General features: G+C 35.4%; 1 long non-coding RNA gene across 2 annotated transcripts in view; it reads right to left on the bottom strand.

Moving 5' to 3' along the window:
• LOC137649779 (uncharacterized) overlaps nt 1-17,384 on the bottom strand; it is a 55,982-nt gene that overhangs the window by 38,092 nt on the left and 506 nt on the right. The window lies entirely within an intron of this gene.

Here is a 17,384-nt window from a genome sequence, read left to right as displayed (position 1 = left end):
TAATTTAAGTCACCAAACCTTCACAAGTGTGTAACCTAAGTCACTAAACCTTCACAAGTGTATAAACTCTTCGCCAAACCTTCACAAGTGTGTAACCTAAGTCACTAAACTTTCACAATTGTCTCAAGTCACTAAACATTCACAAGTGTGTAACCCAAGTCACTAAACCTTCACAAGTATATAACTCAAGTCAATAAACCTTCACAAGTGTGTAACCTAAGTCACTAAACCTTCACAAGTGTATAATTTAAGTCACTAAACCTTCACAAGTGTGTAACCTAAGTCACTAAACCTTCACAAGTTGTAGAACTCGTCACTAAACCTTCACAAGTGTGTAACCTAAGTCACTAAACCTTCACAATGTATAACTCAAGTCACTAAACCTTCACAATTGTATAACTCAAGTCACTAAACATTCACAAGTGTGTATAACTCAAGTCACTAAACCTTCACAAGTGTGTAACCTAAGTCACTAAACCTTCACAAGTATATAACTCAAGTCACTAAACCTTCACAAGTGTGTAACCTAAGTCACTAAACCTTCACAAGTATATAATTTAAGTCACTAAACCTTCACAAGTGTGTAACCTAAGTCACTAAACCTTCACAAGTGTATAACTCTAGTCACTAAACCTTCACAAGAGTATAACCCAAGTCACTAAACCATCACAAGTGTATAACCCAAGTCACTAAACCATTCACAAGTGTGTAACCCAAGTCACTAAAACTTCACAAATGTGTAATTCAAGTCACTAAACCTTCACAAAGTGTATAAACCCAAGTCACTAAACCTTCACAAGTGTATAACCCAAGTCACTAAACCATCACAAGTGTATAACCCAAGTCACTAAACCTTCACAAGTGTATAACCCAAGTCACTAAACCATCACACGTGTATAACCCAAGTCACTGAACCTTCACAAGTGTATAACCAAGTCACTAAACCTTCACAAGTGTATAACCCAAGTCACTAAACCTTCACAAGTGTGTAATTCAAGTCACTAAACCTTCACAAGTGTATAAACCCAAGTCACTAAACTATCACAAGTGTATAACCCAAATCACTAAACCTCACAAGTGTATAACCCAAGTCACTAAACCTTCAAATTGTATAACTCAAGTCACTAAACCTTCACAAGTGTATAACTCAAGTCACTAAACCTTCACAAGTGTATAACTCAAGTCACTAAACCTTCACAAGTGTGTAACCTAAGTCACTAAACCTTCACAAGTGTGTAACCTAAGTCAATAACCCTTCACAAAGTGTGTAACCTAAGTCACTAAACCTTCACAAGTGTGTAATTCAAGTCACTAAACCTTCACAAGTGTATAAACCCAAGTCACTAAACCTTCACAAGTGTATAACCCAAGTCACTAAACCTTCACAAGTGTATAACCCAAGTCACTAAACCTTCACAAATGTATAACCTAAGTCACTAAACCTTCACAAGCGTGTATCCTAAGTCACTAAACCTTCACAAGTGTATCCAAGTCACTAAACCTTCACAAGTGTACACAAGTCACTAAACCTTCACAAGTGTACACCAAGTCACTAAACCTTCACAAGTGTATAATAAGTCACTAAACCTTCACAAGTGCATAACTAAAGTCACTAAACCTTCACAAGTGTAACTAAGTCACTAAACCTTCACAAGTGTAATAAGTCACTAAACCTTCGCAAGTGTATAACTAAGTCACTAAACCTTCACAAGTGTGTAATCTAAGTCACCAAACCTTCACAAGTGTGTAACCTAAGTCACTAAACCTTCACAAGTGTATAACTCAATTTGCTAAACCTTCACAATTGTATAACTCAAGTCACTAAACCTTCACAAGTGTGTAACCTAAATCACTAAACCTTCACAAGTGTGTAACCTAAGTCACTAAACCTTCACAAGTGTATAACCTAAGTCACTAAACCTTCACAAGTGTGTAAACCCAAGTCACTAAACCTTCACAAGTGTGTAAACCCAAGTCACTAAACCTTCACAAGTGTATAAACCCAAGTCACTAAACCTTCACAAGTGTATAACTCAAGTCACTAAACCTTCACAAGTGTATAACTCAAGTCACTAAACCTTCACAAGTGTACAACAAGTCACTAAACCTTCACAAGTGTACAAGAATCACTAAACATTCACAATTGTACAACAAGTCACTAAACCTTCACAAGTGTATAATTTAAGTCACCAACCTTCACAAGTGTATAATTTATGTCACCAAACCTTCACAAGTGTATAATTTAAGTCACCAAACCTTCACAAGTGTATAACTTTAAGTCACCAAACCTTCACAAGTGTAGAACTTAAGTCACCAAACCTTCACAAGTGTGTAACCTAAGTCACTAAACCTTCACAAGTGTATAACTCAAGTCACTAAACCTTCACAAGTGTATAACCAAGTCACTAAACCTTCACAAGTGAACTCAAGTCACTAAACCTTCACAAGTATATAACTCAAGTCACTAAACCTTCACAAGTGTGAATCCTAAGTCACTAAACCTTCACAAGTATAAACAAGTCACTAAACCTTCACAAGTGTATAAGAAGTCACTAAACCTTCACAAGTGTATAATTTAAGTCACCAAACCTTCACAAGTGTATAATCAAGTCACCAAACCTTCACAAGTGTATAACTCAAGTCACCAAACCTTCACAATGTAGAACTCAAGTCACCAAACCTTCACAAGTGTGTAACCTAAGTCACTAAACCTTCACAAGTGTATAACTCAAGTCACTAAACCTTCACAAGTTGTATAACCAAGTCACTAAACCTTCACAAGTTGTATAACCAAGTCACTAAACCTTCACAAGTGTAATTCGTCACTAAACCTTCACAAGTGTGTAACCTAAGTCACTAAACCTTCACAAGTGTATAACCAAGTCACTAAACCTTCACAAGTGTATAACCTAAGTCACTAAACCTTCACAAGTGTATAACCCAAGTCACTAAACCTTCACAAGTGTATAACCTAAGTCACTAAACCTTCACAAGTGTATAACTCAAGTCACTAAACATTCACAAGTGTATAACTCAAGTCACTAAACCTTCACAAGTGTATAACTCAAGTCACTAAACCTTCACAAGTGTATAACCAAGTCACTAAACCTTCACAAGTGTATAACTCAAGTTCACTAAACCTTCACAAGTGTATAACTCAATCACTAAACCTTCACAAGTGTATAACTCAAGTCACTAAACCTTCACAAGTGTGTAACCTAAGTCACTAAACCTTCACAAGTATATATCTCGTCAATAAACCTTCACAAGTGTGTAACATAAGTCACTAAACCTTCACAAGTGTATAACTTTAAGTCACCAAACATTCACAAAGTGTAGAACTCAAGTCACTAAACCTTCACAAGTGTGTATCCTATGTCACTAAACCTTCACAAGTGTGTAACTCGAGTCACTAAACCTTCACAAGTGTATAACCCAAGTCACTAAACCATGACAAGTGTATAACAAGTCACTAAACCTTCACAAGTGCATAACTCAAGTCACTAAACCTCACAAGTGTATAACTCAAGTCACTAAACATCACAAGTGTATAACTCAAGTCACTAAACCTCACAAATATATAACTCAAGTCACTAAACAATCACAAATATATAACTCAAGTCACTAAACTTTCACAAGTGTATAATTTAAGTCACTAAACCTTCACAAGTGTATAACAAGTCACTAAACCTTCACAAGTGTATAATTAAAGTCACCAAACCTTCACAAATGTGTAACCTAAGTCACTAAACCTTCACAATTGTAGAACTCGTCACCAAACCTTCACAAGTGTGTAACCTAAGTCACTAAACCTTCACAATTGTATTACTCAAGTCACTAAACCTTCACAAGTGTATAACTCAATTCGCTAAACCTTCACAATTGTATAACTCAAGTCAATAAACCTTCACAAGTGTGTAACCTGAGTCACTAAACCTTCACAAGTGCGTAATCAAGTCACTAAACCATTCACAAGTGTATAACCCAAGTCACTAAACCTTCACAAGTGTATAACCCAAGTCACTAAACCATCACAAGTGTGTAACCCAAGTCACTAAACCTTCACAAATGTGTAATCTAAGTCACTAAACCTTCACAAGTGTATAAACCCAAGTCACTAAACCTTCACAAGTGTATAACCTAAGTCACTAAACCTTCACAATTGTATAATCTAAGTCACTAAACCTTCACAATTATAACTCAAGTCACTAAACCTTCACAATTTTATAACTCAAGTCACTAAACCTTCACAAATGTGTAATCAAGTCACTAAACCTTCACAAGTGTAGAACTCAAGTCACCAAACCTTCACAAGTGTGTAACCCAAGTCACAAACCTTCACAAGTGTATAACTCGATCACCTAAACCTTCACAAGTGTATAACTCGATTCACTAAACCTTCACAAGTGTATAACTCGAGTCACTAAACCTTCACAAGTGTGTAACCTAAGTCACTAAACCTTCACAAGTATATAACTCGAAGTCACTAAACCTTCACAAGTGTGTAACCTAAGTCACTAAACCTTCACAAGTGTATAACCCAAGTCACTAAACCTTCACAAGTGTATAACCCGAAGTCACTAAACCTTCACAAGTTTTATAACTCAAGTCACTAAACCTTCACAAATATATAACTCAAGGCACTAAACCTTCACAAATATATAACTATAACTCAAGGCACTAAACCTTCACAAATATATAACTCAAGTCACTAAACCTTCACAAATATATAACTCAAGTCACTAAACCTTCACAAGTGTGTAACTCAAGTCACTAAACCTTCACAAGTGTATAAACCCAAGTCACTAAACCTTCACAAGTGTATAACCCAAGTCACCAATCCTTCACAAGTGTATAACCCAAGTCACCAATCCTTCACAAGTGTTTATAACTCGTCACTAAACATTACAATTTTATAACTCAAGTCACTAAACCTTTACAAATATATAACTCAAGTCACTAAACCTTCACAAGTGTGTATCCTAAGTCACTAAACCTTCACAAGAGTACAACAAGTCACTAAACCTTCACAAGTGTGCACCAAGTCACTAAACCTTCACAAGTATATAATTCAAGTCACTAAACCTTCACAAGTGCATAACTAAAGTCACTAAACCTTCACAAGTGTGTAACCTAAGTCACTAAACCTTCGCAAGTGTATAACTCAATTCGCTAAACCTTCACAAGTGTGTAACCTAAGTCACTAAACCTTCACAAGTGTGTAACCTAAGTCACTAAACCTTCACAAGTGTGTAACCTAAGTCACTAAACCTTCACAAGTGTATAAACCCAAGTCACTAAACCTTCGCAAGTGTATAAACCCAAGTCACTAAACCTTCGCAAGTGTATAAACCCAAGTCACTAAACCTTCACAATTGTATAACTCAAGTCACCAAACCTTCACAAGTGTGCATCCTAAGTCACTAAACCTTCACAAGTGTACAACAAGTCACTAAACCCTCACAAGTGTACAACAAGTCACTAAACCTTCACAAGTGTATAATTTAAGTCACCAAACCTTCACAAGTGTATAATTTAAGTCGCCAAACCTTCACAAGTGTGTAATCTAAGTCACTAAACCTTCACAATTGTATAACTCATTTCGCTAAACCTTCACAATTGAATAACTCAAAACCTTCACAAGTGTGTAACCTAAGTCACTAAACCTTCACAAGTGTATAACTCATTTCGCTAAACCTTCACAATTGTATAACCCGAAACCTTCACAAGTGTATAAAACCAAGTCAGTAAACCTTCACAAGTGTATAAACCCAAGTCTCTAAACCTTCAAAAGTGTATAAACCCAAGTCACTAAACCTTCACAAGAGTATAACTCAAGTTACTAAACCTTCACAAATATATAACTCAAGTCACTAAACCTTCACAAGTGTGCATCCTAAGTCACTAAACCTTCACAAGTGTGAATCCTAAGTCACTAAACCTTCACAAGTGTACAAGAAGTCACTAAACCCTCACAAGTGTACAAGAAGTCAATAAACCTTCACAAGTGTACAACAAGTCACTAAACCTTCACAAGTGTATAATTTAAGTCCCCAAACCTTCATAATTGTATAATTTAAGTCACCAAACCTTCACAATTGTAGAACTCAAGTCACCAAACCTTCACAAGTGTGTAACCTAAGTCACTAAACCTTCACAACTGTATAACTCAATTCGCTAAACCTTCACAATTGTATAACTCAAGTCACTAAACATTCACAAGTGTGTAACCTAAGTCACTAAACCTTCACAAGTATATAACTCAAGTCAATAAACCTTCACAAGTGTGTAACCTAAGTCACTAAACCTTCACAAGTGTATAAACCCAAGTCACTAAACCTTCACAAGTGTATAAACCCAAGTCACTAAACCTTCACAAGTGTATAAACCCAAGTCACTAAACCTTCACAATTGTATAACTCGTCACCAAACCTTCACAAGTGTGCATCATAAGTCACTAAACCTTCACAAGTGTGTAAACCTAAGTCACTAAACCTTCACAAGTGTGTAACCTAAGTCACTAAACCTTCACAACTGTATAACTCAATTCGCTAAACCTTCACAACTGTATAACTCAATTCGCTAAACCTTCACAATTGTATAACTCAAGTCACTAAACCTTCACAAGTGTGTAACCTAAGTCACTAAACCTTCACAAGTGTATAATTTAAGTCACCAAACCTTCACAAGTGTAGAACTCAAGACACCAAACCTTCACAAGTGTAAAAATCAAGCCATCAAACCTTCACAAGTGTGTAACCTAAGTCACTAAACCTTCACAAGTGTGTAACTCGAGTCACTAAACCTTCACAAGTGTATAACCCAAGTCACTAAACCATCACAAGTGTATAACAAGTCACTAAACCTTCACAAATATATAACTCAAATCACTAAACCTTCACAAATATATAACTCAAGTCACTAAACCTTCACAATTTTAAAACAAGTCACTAAACCTTCACAAATATATAACTCAAGTCACTAAACCTTCACAAGTGTATCATTTAAGTCACTAAACCTTCACAAGTGTATAATTTAAGTCACTAAACCTTCACAAGTGTATAATTTAAGTCACTAAACCTTCACAATTGTACAACAAGTCACTAAACCTTCAAAAGTGTATAATTTAAGTCACCAAACCTTCACAAGTGTGTAACCTAAGTCACTAAACCTTCACAATTTTAGAACTCTTCGCCAACCTTCACAAGTGTGTAACCTAAGTCACTAAACTTTCACAATTGTCTCAAGTCACTAAACATTCACAAGTGTGTAACCCAAGTCACTAAACCTTCACAAGTATATAACTCAAGTCAATAAACCTTCACAAGTGTGTAACCTAAGTCACTAAACCTTCACAAGTGTATAATTTAAGTCACCAAACCTTCACAAGTGTGTAACCTAAGTCACAAACCTTCACAATTGTAGAACTCGTCACCAAACCTTCACAAGTGTGTAACCTAAGTCACTAAACCTTCACAATTGTATAACTCAAGTCACTAAACCTTCACAATTGTATAACTCAAGTCACTAAACATTCACAAGTGTGTAACCTAAGTCACTAAACCTTCACAAGTATATAACTCAAGTCAATAAACCTTCACAAGTGTGTAACCTAAGTCACTAAACCTTCACAAGTATATAATTTAAGTCACCAAACCTTCACAAGTGTGTAACCTAAGTCACTAAACCTTCACAAGTGTATAACTCTAGTCACTAAACCTTCACAAGAGTATAACCCAAGTCACTAAACCATCACAAGTGTATAACCCAAGTCACTAAACCATCACAAGTGTGTAACCCAAGTCACTAAAACTTCACAAATGTGTAATTCAAGTCACTAAACCTTCAAAAGTGTATAAACCCAAGTCACTAAACCTTCACAAGTGTATAACCCAAGTCACTAAACCATCACAAGTGTATAACCCAAGTCACTAAACCTTCACAAGTGTATAACCCAAGTCACTAAACCATCACACGTGTATAACCCAAGTCACTGAACCATCACACGTGTATAACCAAAGTCACTGAACCATCACAAGTGTATAACCCAAGTCACTAAACCTTCACAAGTGTGTAATTCAAGTCACTAAACCTTCACAAGTGTATAAACCCAAGTCACTAAACTATCACAAGTGTATAACCCAAATCACTAAACCATCACAAGTGTATAACCCAAGTCACTAAACCTTCAAATTGTATAACTCAAGTCACTAAACCTTCACAAGTGTATAACTCAATTCGCTAAACCTTCACAAGTGTATAACTCAAGTCACTAAACATTCACAAGTGTGTAACCTAAGTCACTAAACCTTCACAAGTATATAACTCAAGTCAATAACCCTTCAAAAGTGTGTAACCTAAGTCACTAAACATTCACAAGTGTGTAATTCAAGTCACTAAACCTTCACAAGTGTATAAACCCAAGTCACTAAACCTTCACAAGTGTATAACCCAAGTCACTAAACCATCACAAGTGTATAACCCAAGTCATTAACCTTTACAAATATATAACCTAAGTCACTAAACCTTCACAAGCGTGTATCCTAAGTCACTAAACCTTCACAAGAGTACAACAAGTCACTAAACCTTCACAAGTGTACACCAAGTCACTAAACCTTCACAAGTGTATAATTCAAGTCACTAAACCTTCACAAGTGCATAACTAAAGTCACTAAACCTTCACAAGTGCATAACTAAAGTCACTAAACCTTCACAAGGGTGTAACCTACGTCACTAAACCTTCGCAAGTGTATAACTCAAATCACTAAACCTTCACAAGTGTGTAATCTAAGTCACCAAACCTTCACAAGTGTGTAACCTAAGTCACTAAACCTTCACAAGTGTATAATTCAATTTGCTAAACCTTCACAATTGTATAACTCAAGTCACTAACCCTTCACAAGTGTGTAACCTAAATCACTAAACCTTCACAAGTGTGTAACCTAAGTCACTAAACCTTCACAAGTGTATAACCTAAGTCACTAAACCTTCACAAGTGTGTAAACCCAAGTCACTAAACCTTCACAAGTGTGTAAACCCAAGTCACTAAACCTTCACAAGTGTATAACTCAAGTCACTAAACCTTCACAAGTGTATAACTCAAGTCACTAAACCTTCACAAGTGTACAACAAGGCACTAAACCTTCAATAGTGTACAAGAAGTCACTAAACATTCACAAGTGTACAAGAATTCACTAAACATTCACAATTGTACAACAAGTCACTAAACCTTCACAAGTGTATAATTTAAGTCACCAACCCTTCACAAGTGTATAATTTCTGTCACCAAACCTTCACAAGTGTATGATTTAAGTCACCAAACCTTCACAAGTGTAGAACTTAAGTCACCAAACCTTCACAAGTGTGTAACCTAAGTTACTAAACCTTCACAACTGTATAACTCAAGTCACTAAACCTTCACAAGTGTATAACTCAATTCGCTAAACCTTCACAAGTGTATGACTCAATTCGCTAAACCTTCACAATTGTATAACTCAAGTCACTAAACATTCATAAGTGTGTAACCTAAGTCACTAAACCTTCACAAGTATATAATGCAAGTCAATAAACCTTCACAAGTGTATAACCTAAGTCACTAAACCTTCACAAGTGTATAATTTAAGTCACCAAACCTTCACAAGTGTACAACTCAAGTCACCAAACCTTCACAAGTGTAGAACTCAAGTCACCAAACCTTCACAAGTGTAGAACTCAAGTCACCAAACCTTCACAAGTGCAGAACTCAAGTCACCAAACCTTCACAAGTGTAGAACTCAAGTCACCAAACCTTCACAAGTGTGTAACCTAAGTCACCAAACCTTCACAAGTGTGTAACTCTAGTCACCAAACCTTCACAAGTGTGTAACTCTAGTCACCAAACCTTCACAAGTGTGTAACTCTAGTCACCAAACCTTCACAAGTGTGTAACTCTAGTCACTAAACCTTCACAAGTGTGTAACTCTAGTCACTAAACCTTCACAAGTGTGTAACTCTAGTCACTAAACCTTCACAAGTGTGTAACTCTAGTCACTAAACCTTCACAAGTGTGTAACTCTAGCCTCTAAACCTTCACAAGTGTGTAACTAGTCTCTAAACCTTCACAACTGTATAACTCTAGTCACTAAACCTTCACAAGTGTGTAACTCATCACTAAACCTTCACAAGTGTGTAACTCGATTCACTAAACCTTCACAAGTGTGTAACTCGATTCACTAAACCTTCACAAGTGTGTAACTCGAGTCACTAAACCTTCACATGTGTATAACCCAAGTCACTAAACCATCACAAGTGTATAACAAGTCACTGAACAATCACAAGTGTATAACAAGTCACTAAACCTTCACAAATATATAACTCAAGTCACTAAACCTTCACAAATATATAACTCAAGTCACTAAACCTTCACAAATATATAACTTGTCACTAAACCTTCACAAATATATAACTCGTCACTAAACCTTCACAAATATATAACTCGTCACTAAACCTTCACAATTTTATAACTCAAGTCACTAAACCTTCACAATTTTATAACTCAAGTCACTAAACCTTCACAATTTTATAACTCTAGTCACTAACCCTTCACAATTATAACTCATGTCACTAAACCTTCACAATTTTATAACTCAAGTCACTAAACCTTCACAATTTTATAACTCAAGTCACTAAACTTTCACAAGTGTGTATCATAAGTCACTTAACCTTCACAAGTGTATAATTTAAGTCACTAAACCTTCACAAGTGTATAATTCAAGTCACTAAACCTTCACAAGTGTATAATTTAAGTCACCAAACCTTCACAAGTGTGTAACCTAAGTCACTAAACCTTCACAATTGTAGAACTCGTCACCAAACCTTCACAAGTGTGTAACCTAAGTCACTAAACCTTCACAAGTGTATAACTCAATTCGCTAAACCTTCACAAGTGTATAACTCAATTCGCTAAACTTTCACAAGTGTATAACTCAATTCGCTAAACCTTCACAAGTGTATAACTCAATTCGCTAAACCTTCACAAGTGTATAACTCAAGTCACTAAACATTCACAAGTGTCTAACCTAAGTCACTGAACCTTCAAAAGTATATAACTCAAGTCAAACCTTCACAAGTGTGTAACTTAAGTCACTAAACATTCACAAGTGTGTAATTCAAGTCACTAAACCTTCACATGTGTATAAACCCAAGTCACTAAACCTTCACAAGTGTATAACCTAAGTCACTAAACCATCACAAGTGTATAACTCAAGTCACTAAACCATCACAAGTGTATAACCCAAGTCACTAAACCATCACAAGTGTGTAACCCAAGTCACTAAACCTTAACAAATGTGTAATTCAAGTCACTAAACCTTCACAAGTGTATAAACCCAAGTCACTAAACCTTCACAAGTGTATAAACCCAAGTCACTAAACCTTCACAAGTGTATAACCCAAGTCACTAAACCAACACAAGTGTATAACCCAAGTCACTAAACCTTCATAAGTGCATAACTCAAGTCACTAAACCTTCACAAGTGTGTAACCTAAGTCACTAAACCTTCGCAAGTGTATAACTCAAATCACTAAACATTCACAAATGTGTAATCTAAGTCACTAAACCTTCACAAGTGTATAACAAGTCACTAAACCTTCACTAGTGTATAATTGAAGTCAATAAAACCTTCACAAGTGTATAATCTAAGTCACTAAACCTTCGCAAGTGTATAACTCAAATCACTAAACCTTCACAAGTGTGTAATCTAAGTCACTAAACCTTCACAAGTTTATAACTCGTCACTAAACCTTCACAAGTGTATAATCTAAGTCACTAAACCTTCACAAGTGTATAATCTAAGGCACTAAACCTTCACAAGTGTATAATCTAAGTCACTAAACCTTCATAAGTGTGTAACCCAAGTCACCAAACCATCACAAGTGTATAGCCCAAGTCACTAAACCATCACAAGTGTATAACCCAAGTCACTAAATCTTCACAAGTGTATAACCCAAGTCACTAAAGCTTCACAAGTGCATAACTCAAGTCACTAAACCTTCATAAGTGTGTAACCCAAGTCACCAAACCATCACAAGTGTATATCCCAAGTCACTAAACCATCACAAGTGTATAACCCAAGTCACTAAATCTTCACAAGTGTATAACCCAAGTCACTAAAGCTTCACAAGTGCATAACTCAAGTCACTAAACCTTCACAAGTGTGTAATCTAAGTTGCTACACTTTCACAAGTTTGTAACTCAAGTCACTAAACCTTCATGATTGTGTAACCTAAGTAACTAAACCTTCACAAGTGTGTAATCTAAGTCACTAAACCTTCGCAAGTGTATAACTCAAATCACTAAACCTTCACAAGTGTGTAATCTAAGTCACTAAACCTTCACAAGTTTATAACTCGTCACTAAACCTTCACAAGTGTGTAATCTAAGTCACTAAACCTTCACAAGTGTATAATCTAAGTCACTAAACCTTCACAAGTGTGTAACCTAAGTCACTAAACCTTCACAAGTGTATAATCTAAGTCACTAAACCTTCACAAGTGTATAACAAGTCACTAAACCTTCACTACTGTATAATTGAAGTCAATAAAACCTTCACAAGTGTGTAACCTAAGTCACTAAACCTTCGGAAGTGTGTAACCTAAGTCACTAAACCTTCGGAAGTGTATAACTCAAATCACTAAACCTTCACAAGTGTGTAATCTAAGTCACTAAACCTTCACAAGTTTATAACTCGTCACTAAACCTTCACAAGTGTGTAATCTAAGTCACTAAACCTTCACAAGTGTATAATCTAAGGCACTAAACCTTCACAAGTGTGTAACCTAAGTCACTGAACCTTCACAAGTGTGTAATCTAAGTTGCTACACTTTCACAAGTGTGTAACTCAAGTCACTAAACCTTCATGATTGTGTAACCTAAGTCACTAAACCTTCACAAGTGTGTAATCTAAGTCACTAAACCTTCACAAATGTATAACTTAATTCACTAAACCTTCACAAGTGTGTAACCTAAGTCACTTAAACCTTAACAAGTGTATAACTTAAGTAACTAAACCTTCACAAGTGTTTAACCTAAGTCACTTAAACCTTCACAAGTGTATAACTTAAGTAACTAAACCTTCACAAGTAGGTAACCTAAGTCACTAAATCTTCACAAGTGCATAACTCAAGTCATTAAACCTTCACAAGTGTGTAACCTAAGTCACTAAACCGCATAACTCAAGTCACTAAACCTTCACAAGTGTGTAACCTAAGTCACTAAATCTTCACAAGTGTATAACCCAAGTCACTAAACCATCACAAGTGTATAACCCAAGTCACTAAACCATCACAAGTGTATAACCCAAGTCACTAAACCATCACAAGTGTATAACCCAAGTCACTAAACCATCACAAGTGTATAACCCAAGTCACTAAACCTTCAAAAGTGCATAACCCAAGTCACTAAACCTTCAAAAGTGCATAACTCAAGTCACTAAACCTTCACAAGTGTGTAACTTAAGTCACTAAACCTTCACAAGTGTGTAATCTAATTCACTAAACCTTCACAAGTGTATAACAAGTCACTAAACCTTCACAAGTGTATAACAAGTCACTAAACCTTCACAAGTGTATAATTGAAGTCAATAAAACCTTCACAAGTGTATAATCTAAGTCACTAAACCTTTGCAAGTGTATAACTCAAATCACTAAACCTTCACAAGTGTGTAATCTAAGTCACTAAACCTTCACAAGTGTATAATCTAAGTCACTAAACCTTGACAAGTGTGTAACCCAAGTCACCAAACCATCACAAGTGTATAACCCAAGTCACTAAACCTTCACAAGTGTCACTAAACCTTCACAAGTGTATAACCCAAGTCACTAAACCTTCACAAGTGCATAACTCAAGTCACTAAACCTTCACAAGTGTGTAATCTAAGTTGCTACACTTTCACAAGTTTGTAACTCAAGTCACTAAACCTTCATGATTGTGTAACCTAAGTCACTAAACCTTCACAACTGTGTAACCTAAGTCACTAAACCTTCACAAGTGTGTAATCTAAGTCACTAAACCTTCACAAGTTTATAACTCGTCACTAAACCTTCACAAGTGTGTAATCTAAGTCACTAAACCTTCACAAGTGTGTAATCTAAGTCACTAAACCTTCACAAGTGTGTAATCTAAGTCACTAAACCTTCACAAGTGTATAATCTAAGTCACTAAACATTCACAAGTGTGTAACCTAAGTCACTAAACCTTCACAAGTGTATAACAAGTCACTAAACCTTCACTAGTGTATAATTGAAGTCAATAAAACCTTCACAAGTGTGTAACCTAAGTCACTAAACCTTCGCAAGTGTATAACTCAAATCACTAAACCTTCACAAGTGTGTAATCTAAGTCACTAAACCTTCACAAGTTTATAACTCGTCACTAAACCTTCACAAGTGTGTAATCTAAGTCACTAAACCTTCACAAGTGTGTAACCTAAGTCACTAAACCTTCACAAGTGTGTAATCTAAGTTGCTACACTTTCACAAGTGTGTAACTCAAGTCACTAAACCTTCATGATTGTGTAACCTAATTCACTAAACCTTCACAAGTGTGTAATCTAAGTCACTAAACCTTCACAAATGTATAACTCAATTCACTAAACCTTCACAAGTGTGTAACCTAAGTCACTTAAACCTTCACAAGTGTATAACTTAGTCCTAAACCTTCACAAGTGTATAACCTAAGTCACTTAAACCTTCACAAGTGTGTAACTTAAGTAACTAAACCTTCACAAGTAGGTAACCTAAGTCACTAAATCTTCACAAGTGCATAACTCAAGTCACTAAACCTTCACAAGTGTGTAACCTAAGTTACTAAACCGCATAACTCAAGTCACTAAACCTTCACAAGTGTGTAACCTAAGTCACTAAATCTTCACAAGTACATAACTCAGGTCACTAAACCTTCACAAGTGTGTAACCTAAGTCACTAAACCTTCACAAGTGTACAAGAAGTCACTAAACATTCACAAGTGTACAAGAAGTCACTAAACATTCACAAGTGTATAATTTAAGTCAACAAACCTTCACAATTTTAGAACTTAAGTCACCAAACCTTCACAAGTGTGTAACCTAAGTCACTAAACCTTCACATGTGTGTAACCTAAGTCACTAAACCTTCACAAGTGCATAACTCAAGTCACTAAACCTTCACAAGTGCATAACTCAAGTCACTAAACTTTCGCAAGTGTGTAACCTAAGTCACTAAACCTTTGCAAGTGTGTAACCTAAGTCAATAAACCTTCGCAAGTGTATAACAAGTCACTAAACCTTCACAAGTGCATAACTCAAATCACTAAACCTTCACAAGTGTTTAACCCAAGTCACTAAACTTTCACAAGTGTGTAACCTAAGTCACTAAACCTTCACAAGTGCATAACAAACCACTAAACCTTCACAAGTGCATAACAAACCACTAAACCTTCACAAGTGCATAACAAACTACTAAACCTTCACAAGTGTGTAACCAGTTGCTAGACATTCACAAGTGTGTACCTAAGGTCACTAAAGCTTCACATTTGTGTAACCGAAGTTAGTAGACTTTCACAGTTTAACCAAATTCACGAACCTACACAAATGTGTAACAAAAATAACTAAACATTCACATTAGTGTAACCAAAGTTACTAAACTTACACAGTAACCAAATTCGTGAACCCTACAAGTGGGTAACCAAAATCACTAAACATTCATATTTGTGTAACCTAAGTCACTAAACTTTCGCAGTTTAACCAAACTCATGAACCTTACACAAGTGTAACAAAAATCACTAAACATTCACTTCTGTGTAACCAAAACCCGTAAACTTTCAGTTTAACCAAATTCATGAAACTTACAAAAGTGTAACAAAAATTAATAATCATTCGCATTTGTGTAACCAGAGTCAAACTTTCACAGTTTAACCAAATTCATGAATCTTACACAAGTGTACCCAAAATCCCTAAACATTCACATTTGTGTAAAAATCACTAAAATTTCACATTTGTGTCAGCAAAATGACTAAACCTTCACCGTGTAACAATTACCGAACCGTTCACAAAATGTATAACCAAAGTCACTAAACATTTTTGTCACCAAAGTCACTAAATATTCACATTTCTGTCAGTCAAATGACTAAACATTCACTATGTAAACAAATTCCCGAACCCTACACAAATGCGTAACCAAAGTAACTAAATATTTGCATTTGTGTAACCCGAGTTCGAAGTCTAAAACTTCACTGGCGTCAATTACTTGATAAACCAATATTCATGTAAGTTTTTTTGTGTGTTTATATAGTTATTTTCCTGTTTTAAAACTGATCGGAACTATAAAAGTTTAAAGACAAGTTTAAAGGGCGGGTGTGTCTCAACATTTATTAAAGTGTGCATTACTTGAATTAAGTCGGAAACTTGGTGATATTTGATTTAGTGGTGCGCGCGCGAGCATGCGTCTGTGTAAAATTTATGAATGTGTATTGCTTAAATTAAGTTTGGAATTTGGGGATATTTAATTTAGTGCAAGCTATTTGAGACTGAGGACCTAATTGACTTCGTCGAATTAAGGAGCTATTAATATTTTCTCGAAATCTTCAACAGTGTAGCAGCAGCAATTGTATGAAATTAGTACCGAAGTCTATGTAATTTTTTTTATTAAAAACCGCACTAAATTTAAGTATGCGAGTGCGTATGTTTGAGAGAATAATAAAGATTAAAATATGAAATATGTAAATATTTGATTTTTGTTTGTAGTTTTTTGTCCCCATTTAGACCCAAACCTCGGAACGTGTAAAAAACGCATTCAGTTTGGTTAACATTCAATTGCATAACAAAATCACCATTTTCCCTTATCCAAAATAAGACTTCAATTACTGAAATAGCTACGATGGAAAAAGTCAAAATTAAATATTCAAAATCACCAAATATACATCGTTGCATACGAAAAACAACCTATCTTTAAAATTTGAGCTTTTTTTTTTTTTGTCAAATAGTAATGTTGCCATAAATTCACAATACAAAACCACCGAAACATGGCGAAACATTACGCAAAATTTTCTAACACTAAATTACTGCAAAAGAAAACACGTAGACACCAGTTTTAAAAAGACATCCAATGGATTGTACTTCCAAAAATCTCTAGCAATGACAACGAACAATTAAGGTGAAAATATTTTCCCCAGTTTTACACTAACGTATGTTACCGAATATAGGTTCATGGTATGCAATATACCCTTCAAAGTAGAAAACTAGAAAACTTTATAATACAAAAATTATAGTTTAATTGCTATACTAGTGTAAATAATCATAACCAGAAATCTCAAGGCTAAGCCCAGTCAAGCAATCAAAGAATTGAAAAATGGATGGGAAAACATTAATTT

Source organism: Palaemon carinicauda, chromosome 11 (genome assembly GCF_036898095.1).
Source record: "Palaemon carinicauda isolate YSFRI2023 chromosome 11, ASM3689809v2, whole genome shotgun sequence".
NCBI lineage: Eukaryota > Metazoa > Arthropoda > Malacostraca > Decapoda > Palaemonidae > Palaemon > Palaemon carinicauda.
This window is presented reverse-complemented; position numbering and strand designations above follow the sequence as displayed.